This window comes from Mustela putorius, unplaced genomic scaffold (genome assembly GCF_011764305.1).
Source record: "Mustela putorius furo isolate JIRA1106 unplaced genomic scaffold, ASM1176430v1.1 tig00000193_pilon_pilon_pilon, whole genome shotgun sequence".
Classification (NCBI taxonomy): domain Eukaryota; kingdom Metazoa; phylum Chordata; class Mammalia; order Carnivora; family Mustelidae; genus Mustela; species Mustela putorius.
Genome location: NW_025421309.1, coordinates 724882 through 744345, shown reverse-complemented (window position 1 = coordinate 744345; position 19464 = coordinate 724882).

Here is a 19464-nt window from a genome sequence, read left to right as displayed (position 1 = left end):
TCCCACAATGTGACTATAGCTCCTGCCCTCAGCCACTGTGTACTTCTGCCTGGACACAGGCTGGGGTAATTCTTGCTGCTTTCCACATGCAGCCTCATTATTTCCTCTGGATTCAGCTGTACTTTGGTCTGTCCGGGCGGGGCCGGGGCCTGGGCCTGGGTATTTTCAAAAGTCACCCACATGATTAGAGCATAATATGAGCAGCCGGGACTGAAAAGTGTTTTCTTGGGGTGCTGCTTGACCACGTTTCCGTGGGAGGCTAGCCTAGGAGCTCCCCGGGGTGCCCATAGATGCCCATGGCAGGTTTCCAGAGGCTGAGACTCACCCCCCTGAAACTAGCTGCCCCTTGAGACGCCCCCTTCTCACTGCCCAGGGAACGTGTGTCTGTCCCAGAGCAAAGGCCAACCCATTGCCCATGTCTCAGTGCTTGCCACCTGCATGTTTCTATCCAGTACAGCCTTACCCCAGCCACTACCTCCCCCCTCCCCTGCCACTGTATGGGCCTTGTGACGCCCACTCCTGGCCATGGATCTCTTGCAGGGAGCATCTCCCCCATCCTCACCTTCTCCTTGCCTGGGGTTCTCACTCCCTGCTGCATGGCAATACCACCCGGGGATGCCTGTTTCCCTCAGTGTTTGGATAGAACGCATCTCAACAGAACGCAGCCCTGAGTAGCTTTAAGGAGCTTCCAGATGATTCCTCCAACACTGGGTCAAGGCTGAGGACACTGAAAGAGATGACCCCAAAGGTCAATTCAGCTCTCACCTGGCTTCCGGTCCTCTCCACCTCTCGCTGGCCATGTGACCTCAGGTGAGCCAGTTCCACCTCTGGAGGCCACAGACCCCTCCCCTGGGAAGGGGGACAAACTAGTGATACCCACTTGAGAGGGGTTTCGTGAGGACTGAATATGAAAGCACATTTCAATAAGCCTGGGGCTCAGTGCCGCGCACACAGTTAACTGCTCATGTGCTCATCATGGCATCGGCCCATGCTGAAAGCTAGAGTGCTTTCTCAGAGCGCGGGAATTTCGGAGCAGTGCTCAGAGCCAGTTAGAAGCACCCAGCCAAGTGTGTCCAGACCACCTAGATGAGAGAGCCCCCTTTCCATGGGGGGAGGCGGTTGCTGCTGCAGAAACACAGCTAACGCCTGCTGCCTTTCCAGCCTCCCTCCTGACTCTCTCCCCGAGGAGGGGGAGGTCCCATGAGCACCAGTGCCCACTTTGCCAGCCGGAGACGAGCAATCTCTCAAGTCAGCATTTGGACCGTTCCCAGCCTCTGCTGCCTATAGTGGATTTAACACCCACCGTCACAGCCCCAAGTTCACAGTTTCTGCGGGCTGCCGGAGGTCTCACGTGGAAAGACAGGCAGCAAATATTGTGACTCATGGCAGACAGAGTAGCTGCTGCGGTTTGCACCTGGACTCCCTCTGTCCGGGCGGATTGGCTCTCCTTGGACGGATGGACAGACAGACGGCTGGCAGCCCAGGGAGGTAGGGAGGGGGCTGCAGGTCCCGCCCTGCCATCCCAGTGTGCTTGGACCAGTCCCTCTGTCCAGGGGTTAAGCACACCTTAAACATGCCTACAATATGTTTGCACCCTAATCCCCAGGCCATACTTACATTTCCCCAAAATTGTCACCTGAGTCTCCAGAATCCCATTTAGGACTATACGTGTGGCTGTTAGAACCCTAAATTCTCATCTCTCTCTCTCTCCTTTTCCTTAATTTTTATTTGTCAGGGAGAGAGCACAAGCAGTGGGAGACACAGGCAGAGGGAGAAGCAGACTCCATGCTGAGCAGGGAGCCCAATGTGGGGCTCGATCCCAGGACACTGGGATCATGACCTGAGCCAAAAGCAGACACACTTAACCGACTGAGCCAGCAAGGTGTCCCCTAAATTCTCTTTTAGTCTTTTAGCACTTCTACACACACACATACCTTTTCCTCCATTACATGGCTTACTTCAAGAGACCCAGCCTTTTAACCTGCAGATATGTCCCATCAACTGTGTTCAGGCCTCTCCTGGTGGCTTTGTCAGCTCCTAAATCGCCAACAGCCAACCTCTGGGAGCCTCATGGCCAGTGGGGCGCCTAGTGCTTTGCAGCTCTTACCTCTGTGAACCTGTTCAGTTCAGTGAGATAGCTATCATTCTTCCCATTCAGTTGATGAGTAAACTGAGATCCAGAGAAGGGAAGTGACTTGCCCTAGGTCACAAGGCAAGCAAGTGACAGTGAGATTTGAACCCATGTATCTGTGACTTCAGAGCCTTGTTTTTAGTGACTTCTGTGACTCTTCTGTGATGACGAGGGACCTCCCAAAGCCCCTCTCCAGTCCCTGCCTATTCATCTTAGCTGAGATGTCCCTTCTGCCCCAGAGATGCCGGCTCAGGTCACCCCTTCTGCCCCCTTGGCCATCCCTGCTGCCCACACCTTGGACCCCCTGTGGTCCTGCCCATGCTGCAAACAGGCCAAGTGACGGAACTGCCAAGGAGATCAATGGGTTCTCCTCTCTGAACTGCCCAGAGGCCCATGAACCCCGGGCACTGGGTTGAACAAGTGCCACACCCTGTGTCTTCTCCAAATGGACGCAGACGAGCCTCAGTTTCCACCGATATAAATGCCAGGCAGTGTTTTAACCCCTCAGGTGTTAATCACAACAACTCCGTGCTCCAGGAGGTGTAGGACCCCAGTCCCTTATCTGAACCCCTGGGGCCCTGTGACTTGGCACTCCGAGTTTGCGGTTTTAGGGGACAGACTGCCTGGGCTTCCATCCTTCAGGGTCCCTGGGGCAGCATTGCTCCCAACTCTGCAGCCAAAGGTGTGAAAGAGGAAAGATCGTACAGAGGCGGTCAGCCCATGCTGTGTGTCCTTCTGGATGAGCTTCAATGCCAAGCTTCTGGGCTCGAGAGCCCCTTGGAGTTGTGGGCCTGGGTAAATTCTCCCACCTGGCAGAGAAACAGACCCACACTCCCTCAGAGAGAAGTTCAGGGACTCTTGCCCAAGGCTCGGACCTGAGAGGGGTGAAACCCAGCCTTGAACCCCACCCGACAGGCTGGATACCACCAGACCTGTCTTTGTCTGATTAGAGGAGTCGCAGGGCCCTGCATGGACCAGCCATCGGGGGCTCAGATGCAGTCTTCAGTGGTGCGGGCCGAGGCCAGGGGCGCTGGGCCCCAGGTACACTGGCTCAAGCTAGTACATCAAATCTGAGTCAGTCGGTCTTACTTTTTTCCCCATGCAAAGTTTGTAATGTGACAAACCAGGCTGCAGACAAATGGGCCAGTGTGGGGGTTAGGCTGGGGTTTGGGGGACAGTCTGCTTCTTCCTGTAAACCGAGGAGAGACGGAGCAGGAATTGGGGAGCCACAGGCCGAAAGAGAGAGAAAGGCCCTTTCTGTCTTCCTGGGGTGCCCCCAACCACCCTCTTAGCAGTGGGGAGAAGGGGGAAGGCCCAAATGTCCCCATTCTCCCCACTCTCTTGGACTGACAGAGTGGGGACCAGCCTAATCACACAGACAGAGATGAGATTTGGACTTGTTTTTTACAGGCTGCTCTGCCAAACCCTTCCTCTGCTCTGGAAAGGAACCGAGTCTGTTCTCGTACAATGTTTTAAATCTGATAATGAAAACATCCATTTCGAGGCATTTGCAGAATGTACTCACTGAGGCCTATGTATCCCCTGAATGCTGATGGGGGCACCTGGGCTGAACCTGGCCTCTTGGTGGGGTGTTGGGGGAGGGCCTCCTCCCTGCCTGGAGACAAAGGGTGCTCCTCCCCACAGTCCTGGCCCTGAGCTCCTGGATGCTCTCATTCAGCAAATACTACCTGCGTACGTACTATCTGCCAGGAACTTGGCGGAGCTCTTGGGAAGCCAGGTGGCTGGAAGGGCTGCATAGGTGACCCCCAGGCACCCCGGCCTGTGGCTCTGGGTGCCTTCACACCCATGCCCTCCACCTGTACCCACAGCAAGCCTGTGAACAAAGTGTTGGGAGCCCCATTTTACAGGAAACTGAGGCTGGGGTTGGGGGCGATTGGGGAAGGCTTCCTGCTCCAAGCCACAAAGTTGGCAAGGGCAGAAGCTATGCCCTGATGGGTCTCTGGATTCCAGATACAGTGCTCTTCCTCTGACACCCCAGCTGTGAGGAGAAAACCAAAAGGTGCCTTGCTGTGGGAACTCAGGCAGGTATCTTGCCCTCTCTGGGCCTTGGTTACTTCATCCATAGAAATAATAGTGCCAGGGTGCCTGGGTGGCGCAGTGGGTTAAAGCCACGGCTTTCGGCTCAGGTCATGATCCCAGGGTCCTGGGATCGAGCCCCGCATCGGGCTCTCTGCTTAGCAGGAGGCCTGCTTCTCTTCTTCTCTTTCTCTGCCTGCCTCTCTGCCTACTTGTGATCTCTATCAAATAAATAAATAAAAATCTTAAAAAAAAAAAAGAAAGAAAGAAAGAAAGAAAGAAAAAGAAACAATAGTGCCCTCCTGTGCCAGGGGTTCTTCCCTTGTGCCTTTATTTCCTCTTGCCAGTGATGACTGTTTTGTGGCTCTGGGGTCAGGCAGGGCTGGCCTTGTCCTGTGGCTGATCACCTGTGGCTGTGGGACTTGGGCAGGCCACCTCCCCTCTCTGAATGCCGGGTTCTTTGGCTGCAACGTGGAAATGTCAGGCAGCAAAGCACATTACACAGAGCCTGGAGCCTGGTGCATGGCGTGGGCTTCCAGGGAGTGGGAGCTGCTGCCCTCATCCCGGATGGGGGAAACTGAGGCTCAGAGTAGGAACCTGACTGCCCAGAGGGAGCCAAGCTAAAACCCAGCAGCCTCTGGCTTCAGAACCCAGGCTTCCTCCACTTTCCTTGCCAGGCAAGGCTAGGTTTTCTGGTCTCGTCCTGCTTCCAGAGGGATAGGCAGGACTCGGGGCATGGAGTCAGGTGTGGCTGAATGGCCTCCTACGCTGTGGTCCCCAAGGCAGTGATGGTCATGGGTCTGGAAATTAAGGATGTGGACTGTGGAAGAAGATGCTCCCATGCTTCTAAGCACCTGCCTTCTGTTACCAGGATAGCAGCCCCATCTGCTCTGTGCCCCCCCTTGACTTTCACAGGGTGGGGACAGCTCGTCACTGTAGCCGGGCTGGAGGTGGAGAGCATATGTAATGGCCCATGGTGCGTGTGGCTGGCCTTGTCCTTGCTCAGCGTAGACTGAAAGGACACATACTACACCCCCCCACACACACACACACGCCTGGTACCCATGTCCTACCACCTGCTTTGGCGAGGCTGGAGCACCATTTGAGAGGGGACGTTCTCCTATCAAGAGCATTCCCTGATAGAGCTGAGGGCCTTATGCTCTGTAGATGGGGAAATGGGGGTGCAGAAGAATGGTGATAGTCACACAGTATGTCTGTGGCAGAGCTGGGACCCGAACCCAGACCCCATGACGGAAGGCACTGGCTTGAGATGGGGCATTCCGGTGGCAAGGACTGCGGACGTGTCTTTGCCTGCCCCAGGAGATGCCCGTACCCTGGAACCTGCCTCCAGAAGGGCTGACAGCACGTGTATAGTACAGGAGTCTTAATGGGCTTTGATGGGGAACAGGTGGGCCAGAGTCAGGGCCACCCTCCCATCTCTCTCCTATGGTTGAGAAATACACTGTCCACAAGTTGGGAGATTTCTGAAATGCTGTGTGATGTAGACAAGTGGCTTCCCCTCTCTGGGCCTTGGTCTGCTCTCTTTCCTAAAGATACTTCCAGCCCCATGAAAGGTGCCCTGGAGTTTTCCACCTGCCCCTCAGCACCCCTCCAAGGAGATCTGCCCACTGGGAGGCCTCAGGCCTGCAAACCTCCAGAGCCAAGGCAGGTGAGTCAGATCAGGCTGGGGGAGGACTTGAGGCCCCCACCCTAAGCTCCAGCCCTTTGTTGCTCTGTGGGTGGTGGGCCCACTGTCGCCAAATCTTCCAATCCAGTTTTTAAGGAGAATGCAGAATCTAGATTTTTGCATAAAACACCCTGTTTTTAAAATACTGTCAACCAGTAAAGAAAAACCAATTAAAAGGCAAACGCAAATAGCCAAATCAGGCTCTTCTTCTGCCAACGGAAAGCTGCCTGGGGTTGAGACCTCTTTCAGAGACCGCCTCCCTCCTGGCTTTGGTGAGTGAGCTCGGGAGTGGGGGCACCACCTGTGGGAGGGCACCCTGCCTCCCTCTGGTGGAATCTGATTACCCCTTGGCGCCCCCATGAAATGGCAGGCGGGCGGGGGCACCAGCGGTTGGGTTGAGAGCTCTTCCCCGGGAGGCACAGATGGTTTTTTTTTTTTTTTTTTATCAGAGTCAGCATTGGCTTCTTTCTGCTCTGATGAATAGATTCTAAAGAGGCAGTGACATTATTTGAGATAACAGAGGGAACAGAAAAAGGGTCAGCAATGGAGAGAAAATGGCAGAGCCAGCAGATAAAGGGGAGGCCGGAGGGGGCGGAGTGCCCTGGCTGGGGTGCCCCCCCAGCCCCCCTTCCTGCAGCAGGGGGCTGGAGTGCGGCCCGGACAGAGCACGGGAGGCCCAGCCAGCTGCGCCCGCCTGCACGCCCCGCATCCCGCCTCCATGGCCCGGCTGCCCATTCCGCCTTTTCAATTCGATTCAATTAGGCCTCCCCGCTCGGAAGCTTGTCTCCTCTGATATCCAGTTTAACTGACAGGGGATTAGAGCTGTTTGTATTACACACACACTCTCGGGCCGCTAAACCTCCGGCAGGGCCCAGGGACCTGGGTTATTTATGGAGCCCAGAGTACCATCCCTTTAGACCTGCTTCCTTTGCAAGGGAGGGTGGGGGGGGGGGCGGGCAGCGAGAGGGGAGCTGCTGGGGGCCCTGCTGTCTGCTGCATGGTTCCCGCCCCCCACCCCACCCAGACCCCTCCACTCGAGGCCTGGGCAGTGGAGAGAAAGAGCCCAGGCAGAACAGGGTCAGAACCCCAGCTCTGTCACTTGCTGGCTGTGTGGCCTTGGACAAGCACCTTCATGTCTCTGAGCCTCAGTGATCTTTATCAGACAACCAGGTGATGTTTATCAGTTCGCCAGGTGATTTGTGGGGATCAAGCCAGGAAACAGATGTAGGAGTGACACCTCTGTGCCCAGCGCTGGTCTGAGTCACTAAGGAAGTCATAAGGGGCCAAGCAGACCCTGTGCCTACCTTTAGGAAGCTTACATTCCAGTGCAAGAGGTAGGGAATAGACTGATTCGTGGGACTATGTGAGTCTACTTGGGGGGTACCAGGCAGATGACGGCAGAGACAGTGACCATGACGACATGGTGGAATCAAGTGCCACCACAGGGCCTTTGCTCCTGTCATTTCCTCTGCCTAGAACACGTCGGCCACCTCCCATGTCTGCCTTTGACTTATTTCCAAATCATGCAGGTATTAGTTGCTACATCACCTGTCACCCCAGTAAACCACCAGCCCCCCTCCTGAGGGCAGGTGTCACGGCTCTCCTGCTATTGTCTCCCCAAGTCTAACACGGTGTCTGGTACATAAGAGCTCAAGGTTTTCTGCATGAATGAATGAGTGAATGAGGAGAAGTAAAGTAGACAGGAAGTGGCCCCTCTTGCCTGCAATATGGATGGATACTGCCGGGGGGACTTGGCTGGCCGGGCCCTCCAAAGGGGTTTGCTGAGTTTAGGAATGGGTGGGGGTTGGGATCTTGCCAGAGAGGGGTGGGGCACTTCCTTTCTTATCTTTTCTTCACTCAAAGGGCCAGAAGGTCCTCAACAGACCCTCCCTCTCCAGCTGCCTGGGCACTGGTGAGACAAATAGCATTTCTAAAGTCCTTTGAAGTGCTGGGCTGCAAAGCCCCAGGCATAGGAAATGTCTTCTATGTCAGGGAAGGGGGTGATGCTGCCAGCACCTGTCCACACCCCCTTCCTCACTCCATTTACCAGACTGGGGGGCGGTGTGTGCCTGGCCCTGGGGCAGTATAGGTCTGGCCTTTTATCAAATTCACGGCAATAAAATAACAACCATCACTTCCTGCACATGTTCCCCATGTCAGGCTTGACACAACTTCTCTTCACTCTCAACACAATTCTCTGCTGTGGACATCATCCCCATTCTCCAGAACAGAAAACTGAGGCTCGGAGTTGTGGTGGGGTGTCGCCAATGTCACCCAACCAGGGAAGGATGGGAGCTGGGGTAAAGCCCAAGACCAGGGTCAGAGGCCTGCTCGTCCATCTAAGGGCTATGTACCAGGTACTTTCATGTGCATGGGCGCCTGACATACTAGGGAGTAGGTAGTCTGTCCCCCATTCTGCAGAAGGGAAAACCAAGGCTCAGAGAGGTGAAATGGCTGGTCCTCAGCCTCACAGCCTGTTTGAGGCAGAACCAGGTGGAAACAGGACTGGCTGACTCCAAATCGAGTTTGCAGTCACTGCCCTGCACTTTCCTCCCCAGCTCAGGTGCCCCAGATTGCTTCAAATTTGTATTAAGCCCCGAGAGGGCAGTGAGGGTTTTAAATTGAAACCCCTCCCTCAGAGGCCCCTGAAGTATAACATGGTCCATGCTGGTAAGGGAGATGTCATCCAGTTGGGAGGGTAACATATTAATATGTAAAGAGTTATAGGAATTAAATGACGAATAGTTACAAGAATTAAATGACAAACACTCTCACAAGGGTGCATGTATGATTCACAATTCTGAGGAGTTAGGGAAGCTAACCTTGAAGATTTTGAAGCTAGCCTGAGACTATGGAAATGGAAGTCTACATGATACCAGAATTACAATGAATCATTTATCATTATAATGACAATAATCATTAATAATCATTATAATTAGGCCCAAAGTTATAGGTCTTACTGTTCCCATTCCACAGATAAAGATTCTGAGGCTCAGAGGCCAGCCAGCAGGTAAGTGGGACTTGAGCCCAGACCCTCTGACCCCAAAGACAGTTTATCTTCCTTGACCCTGGGCAGTCTCAGGATGTCACAGGCAGTAGGCTCTTTAGCCCAGGGTTAAATGGCTGGACAAACATTGCTTCCCAGAGTGAGCTTCTTTGTCAAGGAAGCCAGCATACTACCCAAGTTCAAACCATGTGCTGGGCCCTGGGGTTCCAGGGATGAATGAGACCCATCTCTGCCTTCCACGGCTCCCAGGGCAGAGTCAGAGAAGCAAACTGGCAATGACAGTGAAAGAGCAGCAGGTTCTGAGTTATTCATGGGGGCCGAGGAAAGGTTGGTACACATCCCAGCTGGTGTGTGGGAAGGGGGTCAGGGAAGGCTTCCTGGAGGAGGGAGGTGCCTAGGCAGAATTTTGGGTGAGCTGGGAGGTGAGGGAGGGCATTCCCAGCAGCAAAGACACTGAGTCGAGCAGTGCTGGAGCATGCACAGAGAAGCTACAGGTGGTTTGATGTTCAGATGGCACCTGGAGCCGACACAGGCAAGGTTTATCTTGAGGGCCCTGGGAGCCAAGGTGGGAATTAGGCACAACAGGGCAGGTCACAGCTGTTGCATGGAGAGGGTCAGTGGGGCGTGAGAGACAGCAATGTCTGGAAGAAGGCAGTGGCCTTAGGGATGGATGGAGAAGATGGAGATGGATGAGAAGACAACCAGGGTGCCTGGAGAGGCCTTCCAGTGGGGGGGGGTCCACTTTGTCTTCTCTGTTCAGGGAGGAAGTACACTTCTTTTCTGATGGTCTCCTGCCAGGGGTAGGCTCTCTGCCAATCCCCTAGTTGCATGGGTGGCTTTCGTTTTAGTGACCTTGGGCTGCCACAACAAAGTGCCATGACTGGGAGGCTGGAAACAAGACAAATGTATCCTCGCATGGATCTGGGAGCCAGACGTCCGAGAGCAGGGTGTCAGCTGAGCCAGGCTCCCCTAAGACTCGGGATGGAATCTTTTCTTCTCTCTTCAAACTCTGGCAGTCGCCACCTGTCCTTGGCATCCCTTGGCTTGCAGCTATGTCCCTCCACTCTCTGTTTCTGTGGCCACATGATGGCTTTTCCCTGTGTCTCTGTCTCATGCGACATTTCTCCTTCTTATAAGGACACCCGTCACATGGGACGCGGGGCCCACCCTAATGGCCTCATTTTAACTCGATGATGTCTGCTAAGATCCTATTTCCAGATAAGGTCTCACACATACAAGTACCAGGGATTAAGGCCCCACGGTGTCTTTTGTGGGGGGAACACAATGGAACTCAACACCTTTAAGGTCAAGAGTTTTCCTGGTTCCCTTCTTCATCTGCCAGCCCGAGCACAGAGCATGGTGAGTGCTCAGAAGGGGGTCATGGGATGAACAATGAGCTGATGAATTCAGGGTGTCCGGCCTCTCCTCTGTGCTGACCCCCACTCCCCTGACAACCACAGCAGCCTGGGCCCAGCCGGCATCTGGGCGAGACAGGTCTCTGGGGCTGCCTTTTCCGTGGGTTGTTCTCTGGAGGAAGTGGTGTTGATGTCAGCAGATGCCTGTCACTTTCCTTCCCCAGCAAAATCTCAACTGTCAGAGTAAGTGAAATAGTCATTGCCTATCCCTGCATTTGAGATTTTATTGACAGTTTCATTGTCACCCAAAAAAACCTCCTTTTCTCCCTTGGCATTTTCATCAGGTGATTCTGGGGGCAGGAGGGCTGGCTCTGGAAAACAGGTTTTGGCAGGTGGTGGGCACTGGTTCCCCTGTCCTGGGGCCAACAGGGGCAGAAGACACCCCCCCCACCTCATGTCTCTCTCCAGGCAAAGACTGCTTGGTACACCCTCCAAGGGGCAGGAGGGAGATGAGAAGGACCGGAGGGCCCCTGGAAATACCCCTGGGGGCCAGATGGGGCAGCCCAGTCCCCATGGTGCCCCTTTAGGCCCCTCTCCTGCCCTCCCTGGTGGGGATTCGGGAGGCAATGGGAGGCTGGGGTGAGAGCATGTGAGACCCCTTGGGTGCAGTTCTCAGCTCAGCCATGCGTACTGTAGGGCGAGTACTCTGCCCTATGGATCCTCAGTGGCCACATCTGTTAAATGGGGGTCATAGCAGGGAGCTTCCATTGGCTGAGGCTTCATCTGGACCAAGTACCCTGTATCTAGTCTGGTCCTTACCAGAACCCAGAGAGCTGGGTGCCCTCAGGATCCTCACATGAAAGGGGCAGAGTGATGAGGCAGCCTGGCCGAGGCCACCACAGCCAGGAAGGGGCAGAAGTGGTTCAAACCCAGGCTTTGAGACTCCCAGCTGGGCTGTGACTCCAGCTCGTCGGATCTGTGAGAGTGTAGGCAGCAAAGTGGCCCAGTGCTAGCACGTACAAAATGCTGTCTGCTATTCCTCTCGTCATTGGTGTTGCTGGCATAAGCATGCATAAAACTGGGCCCTTGCCAGCCCCCTGTCCCAAGGACGCTCTAGACTTCCCTGGGTGGTGTTGGCCCAATGGGGCCTGGAGCCAGCCTAGGGGGTGCATGGGGGCTGACGACCCAGCCAAGAGTTCTACTGTGCTCCACCCCATGACCCCCTCTGCGCACCCCCTTCCCTGCCCCCCAGCAGAGCTACAACGGGTGGGACGGTCAGCGACTAAGGGGGCAGCTGGCCACGGCGTCAGACCCGGGCCTCGCCATGCCACGTCACTATATCCGAGCTGCGCCAACGAGAAACAGGGGCCCGGAGGGCCGCCCCTGCTTCGGTCTGCCGAGCCGGGCAGGTGAATAACATACAGTAGTTAAAACAATGGATGCTGGAGTCAGCCGGAGCTGAGCCTGAGTTCTGGTGTGGCCACTGCCAGCCGGCGACTAGCCATGGAGACTTGGCTTCATGCTTTGCACGGTGGGATCACGGAAGTGGCCCTCAAAGGGGCACAGCTTAAATGCTGCCCCCGAGAACGTGTTCGTGCAAGGCCTTGCACACCGCGGAGAGAAGACACCATCTCAGCCCATTAAGGCTCCTTCGAGGTCTTAGCTCCAGACTCCTGCAGGTGCACAGGAGGACGCTGAGCACCATCCCCACCCCCAACCCCCTGCAGAGCTGGTGCTTGCTTCTCGCCTCCAGACCCCGGGTCCACCTCCCCACCCGGCTTCTCTGCTGAGCCTGGCCTGCCCTCCTCCCTGTGTCTAGGGCTCCCACCGCTTCCAGAGCCCGAGCCGCGGGCCCGCAGCGAGGACTGCCATTCTCCCTCTCCCCGGCACACTGAAGGTTTTGAAAGTTAAAGTATTACCGTCGGCTTTGTTGTTGCCTAACTACGACAGACAAATTGAGAACCAGTTGTCAAAATGTCAGCGCACAACAAATCAACATGCGAACCCAGTCACAGCGCTCTGTGGTGTATAATTAAACAAAAAATCCCTTTTAGAAATTTCAGCGAGCGTTGGTTCCACTTTATATTTGTCTGTGTGATTAATAAAGGCAGCTAATTTTCAGACTTTAAAAACAGCTAGAAAATAGCTCCTAATTACATATTAGGCTCCTAGCGGCCCCCGCTGAGCTCTGCCGGCATTGGTGGGCCGGAGAATTTGGCAGAGCCTTAATTGCATTCTGAGCATCATCTAATTTTAGTTAAATGTAATGTAATCAGCAGCAGATGTCTGAAATAAAATATGAATTATGAATATGATGAAATTTCATTCTTGAATAAAAAAGTAATTTGCTATTTAGTTCATTAAAGTCTTAGAGGTTTATTAGGAACAGGTACATACAGCCCGGCGAGGTGATGTAGTCAATGGTATTTGGGAGAAGGAGAGAAACCCCAGAGGGATGGGAAGCTTTAGCCAGGAGGGTCCCCTTTGGATCAATTACCGTGGGGCGTGGGGGAGGGTGCTGCGTCCTCCCCAGGCTCGCTGATGACTCCCTCAGGCCCTTTGAGGTGGGCCTGGGGTTTGGGGGGCAGGAGAGCTTGGAGTGGGAAGCCGCGAGTGCCTCTGAGGCCTACGCCACCTCTGACATCCCACCCCATCTCCTTCCCACCCAGGGCTCGTACCCTCTGGTGTTAGAGTTGAGCACATGGACAAGGCTGGTGACAAGGCTGGGCTTGGTGACACTGTGTAAGGCAGAGATTGGCATCCCAGGGCAAGATCTCTGACTCGGCCTCTCGCTGTCTGGGCACCTTTAGGGCCTTAGTTTCTCTTTCTATAAAATGGCGATGGTAATAGCACCTATCAGATGCTCTGAACTCTGCCTGTAAGGCAGCAAAGCCTCCCTTCAGTGTTGGTGATGTTATTAGTTGTAGAAGTCATAGCCAATCAGTACTAAAATGCCGCCTTTTGTTCTGTCTTTAGAAGCAGCCCAGGATGCAGAAATGATAAATTCTATCTTGCTTTTCAGCCAAGGCTCAGAGAAGTTAAAAACGCTTCGTAATTGCTGGAGCTGGAATTCGAACCCAGGACCATCCCAGCTCCCGGTGTTTTCCCAGGCATCCCAGAGCAGTGATGGGAGAGCTGGCCTAGAGGTTGTAGGCTGAAGATTTCGGAAGAGGGCTGGGTAGGTGCCAGGAGGGAACAGGGCTCATTGCCCCAGATTCAAGGCAGAGAGAGGTGAGTACAGGGTGGGAGGCAGGATTGAGGGTTGAGGCCGGCATCCTGGGCTCTGCCAGAAGCCACTCTGGGCGGGTGGGGGTCAGGGGAGGACAGAGGCTGCCTCTCTCCTACTGCTTCACATGAACCAATAATTTTCTGCAATTATCTGGAAAAGATTAATTAGCAAAGTGCACCATATTGACTCAAGGCTGTCCTGGCGATCGATAAAGTCGGGAGAGTCTCCCAGGTGCCTGGAGAAAGGACCAGAACTTGAAAGCGGGGAGAGAAGCCCGCCTTTGACAGGTCTGGGCCTCGTTTTCCAGCTCAGGGGAAGGCTACTCAGCTTCAGGGGTTGGGGCCCGGCTTTGCATGATATCCTGCTGGCTTGGAGCAAGAAAGTCCCTTTGGCTCTCTGAGTCTCAGTTTCCCCGTGTGTAAAATGGGGGCCAGGCTGCCCGGAGCCAGGGATATTCCTTCTGTTCCCAGACATTCTGGGAGGAGGGCAGGCTCCCTGGGGATAAAGGGGCTGGTGGGGTGGCTCTTCTCTGGGGCTCCACCCAACCACCTGCTGGGGGCCAAGGAAGCATAAAGCTTCCTTCCATAGCTGCCTTTTGAAGGTGAAGGAAAACTTTTGGTTTTTCTGGAGAGCCATGAAAGTACAACTCCGTAGAGCTGCCTGCTGGTTCTGGTTTCTGGTTGGGGTAAAACTGAGGGGGCAAAGCTGTAGGGGGGTTAGAAGGGCGGGTTCAGAATCAGGTGGACAACTTTCAAATCCTGACTGCCCCCCCCGCCCCCAACAAGGGCCCCCTACCACTGTCTCCTGGCCTCTCTTGGTTACAGAGCTCTCTTCTGATACCCAGCAGTGCAGGATTTTCAGTGGGTTAGTGGCTGCCCTCAGCCCAGCCCCAGCACCCGCCAGGGAGCAGGTGTGGGGCGGACAGGGGCTCAGAGCACGCTGGACCAGGTGTCCTCTCCTCTTGCCTCTGTGAGCATCCAGGCAGGGCTCGATTAGTCACTCAGAGGGCACAGGTGAAGAGATTTCAGGACGGAGAGTTCTTGCAGGAAGGCACAGACCAACAGGGCCTGGGAGCAACAGGGACCCTGTAGACCTAAAGGGACAGAAATTAAGTTACCAGAGCCCAGTAGCTGGGGAGGCACAGAGGGAGTGCCATGAGAAAGGAGTCGTAGGCTCCAAGGGTCACAGCCTCTGTCAATGAATGCCACACTGTCAAGCAGGGCCATGGGGCTCCCACATCCCTTTTTCTAGCCATCCTGGTCTCCCCTGGGATGATCCCTCCTGGGAGACTATAGAGGTCAGCTTCCCAGGGCACGGAGAAGAAAGGGGGGACAGGTAGAAGGTGGACGGGTAGAAATGGGAAAAACCCAGCACAGCCCTCATCCCGGGAATTTGGAAAAGTTTTGGAGGGGAAGGAGCCTGGCTTCTAGGTGGGAGTGGAGATGAGGGAGTCCTAAGCAGGCATGGTCTTCACCCCACACGTGGCTTCACCTCCCCTCTCTCTCTCTTTGGAGGGAGGGAGGGCCTCACCCTGCCCAGAAGAATCTCACCTCGCATTATTGCTCGCCAAACAGTGCTCCATGTGAGTTGGAGAGGATGGCCAGCCAGGCCTGGGTTCACTAGTTCCCAACAGACTGGTGTCCTGGGCTTAGCAGCTTTACCTCTCTGAGGTCAAAGAGTTTATATTTGCAAAGTCAAAGCACAGAGCACAGTGCCTGACACACAGTGGGTGCTCCAGACCCCATCTGCTTCCTTCCTAGGTCTGTGCTCTTTCCAATAAGCCTCCGTGGCATCACCTGTGGCGTCACGAGCTTGTCTAATAGCGCCTGCTCTCCTGCCATGTGCGGGGCCCTCACCAGGCCCCGACCCAAGCGGTAGAGAAACCAAGAATCATTTGTCCTGCAATGAAAACTGACAGAGCATCTCCTACAAGCTCGGCTCTGGGGACGCAGCAGTGACAAGACGGTGCTGGACTCTGCCCTTGTGAGGTCCGTGGTGTCTCAGGGAGGCACACTCCAAGCTGGAGTTTCCGGAGTCTGGCTGCTGTGTCGGGGGTGGCCCCGAGGGCTTCGGGGTGGGTGTCCTGGCATCCTCAGCAGTCCCCTAGGGGCTGGGAAGCTCTACCTGGATGGCAGGCACAGCATTCAAAGCCCCAGGAGTTGTGTCCGGGCATGGAGGGCCCCCCACCCCCTCCGAAGGCCAGATGGCTCATTCAGATGCCTTCTCCTCCCTGACCTCCTCTCCCCCATCTCTCCCCTACCGCCTTACCTCTTTCCAGGCCCAGAGGCCGCCCAGCCCATCACCACCCCCAGACACTCCCCGGTCCAGGTCAGCCTCCTGTCCCTGCTCTATTCATCAAGGGCATGACAGCTAAAATTCATTTGAAGATGAAGAAAGTGCCCGCTAATCCGTTCTGCAAGACATTGATAGACTAGCAGCTCAGGGAGAATTGCACAGCAGTAATGAAATTAGGCTAAAACTGCTGGCGGATTGCAGATAATTGCCCTTGTCTGTCACTCGGAATAACATCTCCCAAATCCAACACAAGGATTGTTCAACTTGCAGGAATTCCTTTTCTTCCTTCCTTCCTTCTTTTCTTTTTTAAAAGAGAGGCAGAAGCCACAAAGCCAATCCAAGGCTTTGTCTCATGGTGGCCCATGCCTGTGGAACGGTGGTCATGCTGGTAACGGTCTCCCATGCCCCTGGAGGCCCCCCGGGGAGCCCCAGACTCAGCCGGAAGACAAGGGGGTAGAAGAAGGGGGTCCCAGGACATTCCTCCCACCTCCCCTTGTGGGGGTGCCTCCCCAAGCCTTGATCTCTCCGATGCTCCCTCTGGCATGTTCTGGCTGGCAAAACCCTGGGTGGAAAGTGAGGAGCAGGGAAGTCTTGCAAAACCAGGGCTATGGCATTGATGGGTTTGGATTTTGGGCGGAGGATGGGGCAGAACCCAGTTGGAAGAATGGTCCCGGACGTGTGTTAAAGTTGCGTCTGCCATATGCTAAGACCCTCCTCAGTCCTTCAGATAAGAGAAGGGTCAGACTCTGGGGGGACGAGAACAGGTAAAGTATCCCTAAACCACTCTCTGGTGCTGCCATCAGAATCTAGGTTGCTGGAGAGAAAAGTTCCGAGAAGGGACAGTGTTTGGAGTCCCAGGGCTGTTGGCATGACTGGTCTGTAGCTGGCACGCAAGCATGCTGTCACAGAGCATCGGACATCAGGGTAATGGGCCTTTTTACGTGTTAGCATCGGAGGCTGTTTGATGTCAGTAGCATTGGATGAGGTTACAGAACATTGGAATGTTAGCATCATGCTACGTTGGAAAGACAGTGGCTCAGAATTCTGGAAAGTTCCTCTCCTTCAAAGATAACGTTTCAACATCAGGAACTATTAGCCCATGAATATCACTGACCTATAAACTTCGGGAGCTGTAAGGAGTCTTGGGAACTGACCCAAACTCTTCATCTGATAGATGAGCAAACTGAGGCCCAGAGAGGTTAAGTGGTTTCCTGACGGTCCCACAGCAAGAGGGACCCTACCTAAATGTAATTTTCATTAAGATTACAGTTTCATTTTAAGGTTTTATTTATTTATTTGACAGAGAGAGAGAGAGACAACAACAGAGGGAACACAGGCAGGGGGAGTGGGAGAGGGAGAAGCAGGCTTCCCACTGAGAAGGGAGCCCAACACGGGGCTCGATTCCAGGACCCTGGGATCATGACCTGAGCTGAAGGCAGGCGCTTAATAACTGAGCCACCCAGGCACCCCAAGGTTACAGTTTTGTCTAGGTTGGTCCTCGGAGAATGGATAACCCCTTCCTCTTGTCCAGAACCGCCCCCCCGTCCCAGTCCCCTCAGGGTACTGGTCCCGGGTGCTCAGCTCTTGGACATATGCGTCTGTTCAGGGATGCATGGCAGTATCTTCCAGAGTCCTCTGATCTGCTAACCACTGTTAGCCGAAGTCACTAATCTGCCCCAGCCATTGGCCGAGCCCAGCTTTCCAGCTCATTCCTTTGGATCAATCCGAGTCAACCAAGGGCTGACTAGGTCTGAGGCAGAATTCAGGGCATGAGGTGAGGCTAAGAGGGGGATACTGAATGGATGGGAGGTTCAAGAGGAGGGACACATGATCCCCGCCAAAGGCTTGTATTCAGGAAGGCATCAGAATGACCTTGACTTTGAGGATGGTTTTGAAAGAGCCAGTGGGTTTTCATTAGCAGACTTAGAATTGGGATTGAGGGAGGAGCAGGGCATGAGGCTGGGGGACACCAGCCCCCAGAATGGGGAGGCAGCCCCAGAGGATGGAGGAGGGGTGCTGATGCCTGACAAGGTAGGGTGTTTTGTTAAGGTCTTTCCAGCCTCATCTACCAGCACCCTTGGTGGCCCCAGGGCCAATCAGCCTAGACCAGAGGTTCTCAAAGTGTGCTCCACAGACCTCTGGGGGTCCCCAAGACCCTCTCAGGGTACTGAGAAGATCAAAACCATGTTCATAATCCTACGGAGATATTATTAGCCTTTTTCACTGTGTTCGCTTTTGCACTAATGCCATAAACATAACGGGCGGATAAACGGCTGGTCGCAAAGCGTGAATCATGGCCACGGCACTGAACTATCAAACTGTAACAGATCGTTGAGTTCTTTACCCCAAACACCCTCTCCTTTAAAAACTGAAAAACCTGTTTCACTTGAGTATGCTCCTGATGAAAAGTAAAAGTTATTAATTCATTATTATTACTATTATTTACAAAATCTCCACCTTTGAGTATACACCTTTCATGCCCACCAAGGTTCTCTGCTGTACCATTTGTCGCTCCCGAAAACCCAGCACATGAATCTCGAGCCTGCCAGCCACTTTCATCGCAGGACCCTGTTGTCGTGTGAAATAATGACGGACCGACACGCGAGAGCCTTTCAGGCTTGGACTACTCAGCAGATATTTTCTCGAAAATGAACAAGGTTGCCTGTCGACCGATTTGTTGCCAAGGCTAAAATTTGACTTCCGAGCAAAAATTAGAATTTTGGAGAACTTGACGTCTGCCACTGTCGATTTGACAGTTTTCTACTTAAAGTCTTTCCTGAAGAGAATGTGATTTATTTTATTTTTATTTTTTTTATCGTATAATGGAAGATGTCAGCCTTTGGAGGGGCTGCATAACCTGGTAAACCACGATTTTCCCTGTGGCCAATTTGTTACCTTACAGAAGGCGCAGAAGATCCATTTCAACCACAAAAGCGACCGGGGGTTTTAATTTTATGGAGTATGAATGTTAACCCTCAGCCAAACTCCATCCTGCGGAGCAGTGTTTTCGTACCAAAGAAGCAGCTCCATCATAATCTGAGGTCGATATCGGGGATATCGCTTCCCACCTCCCTATCTGTTTGAGGCCTCGTGTCCTGTACCTACGTCAAACAGCAAAACACGCTGCAACAGAGTGAGTGCAGAAGCAGATGTGAGAATCCAGCTGTCTTCTGCAAATCCAGACTTTGAAGAGATTTGCAAATACATTAACAACAACAACAACAACAACAAAACAACGAATGGGTCCCCATTTTACAGATGCAGAAACTGAGGCTCGGAAGATCTCACACCAAATCCCTTACCCTGCCTGGGTGGGATCCCCCATTCTGGTAGCCAGCTTCCAAGAATCTGTTGGGCAGGGGTCTTGCCAGGGCTTCTGTTTCCCCCAACCCCGCTGCCCCCGGCATCAGGGAGCCTCCCGTCCCCTCTCCAACTTCTCATCCTGCGGCCCAGGGCAGGCAGGAAGCAGGCCTGGGCAGGTGGCAACTGGCCCCACAGCCCTGGGGCAGGGAAGGAGGTGACCAGGGCCGTTTGCGGTAATGGATTGAGGGCAGGTGGTGGCAGGGTGAAGGAGTGCGCCGGCCGCGGCCCGTAATGCCTCACGAGCCAGCTCTGGCACGGGTAATTTACTGCTGCCGACAATAACATATTTCACTTCCCGTCGCCCCGATGAAGATTAGTTGTGTTTGAAAGTGGCTGAGTACACAGTCAATTCCGCTTAAA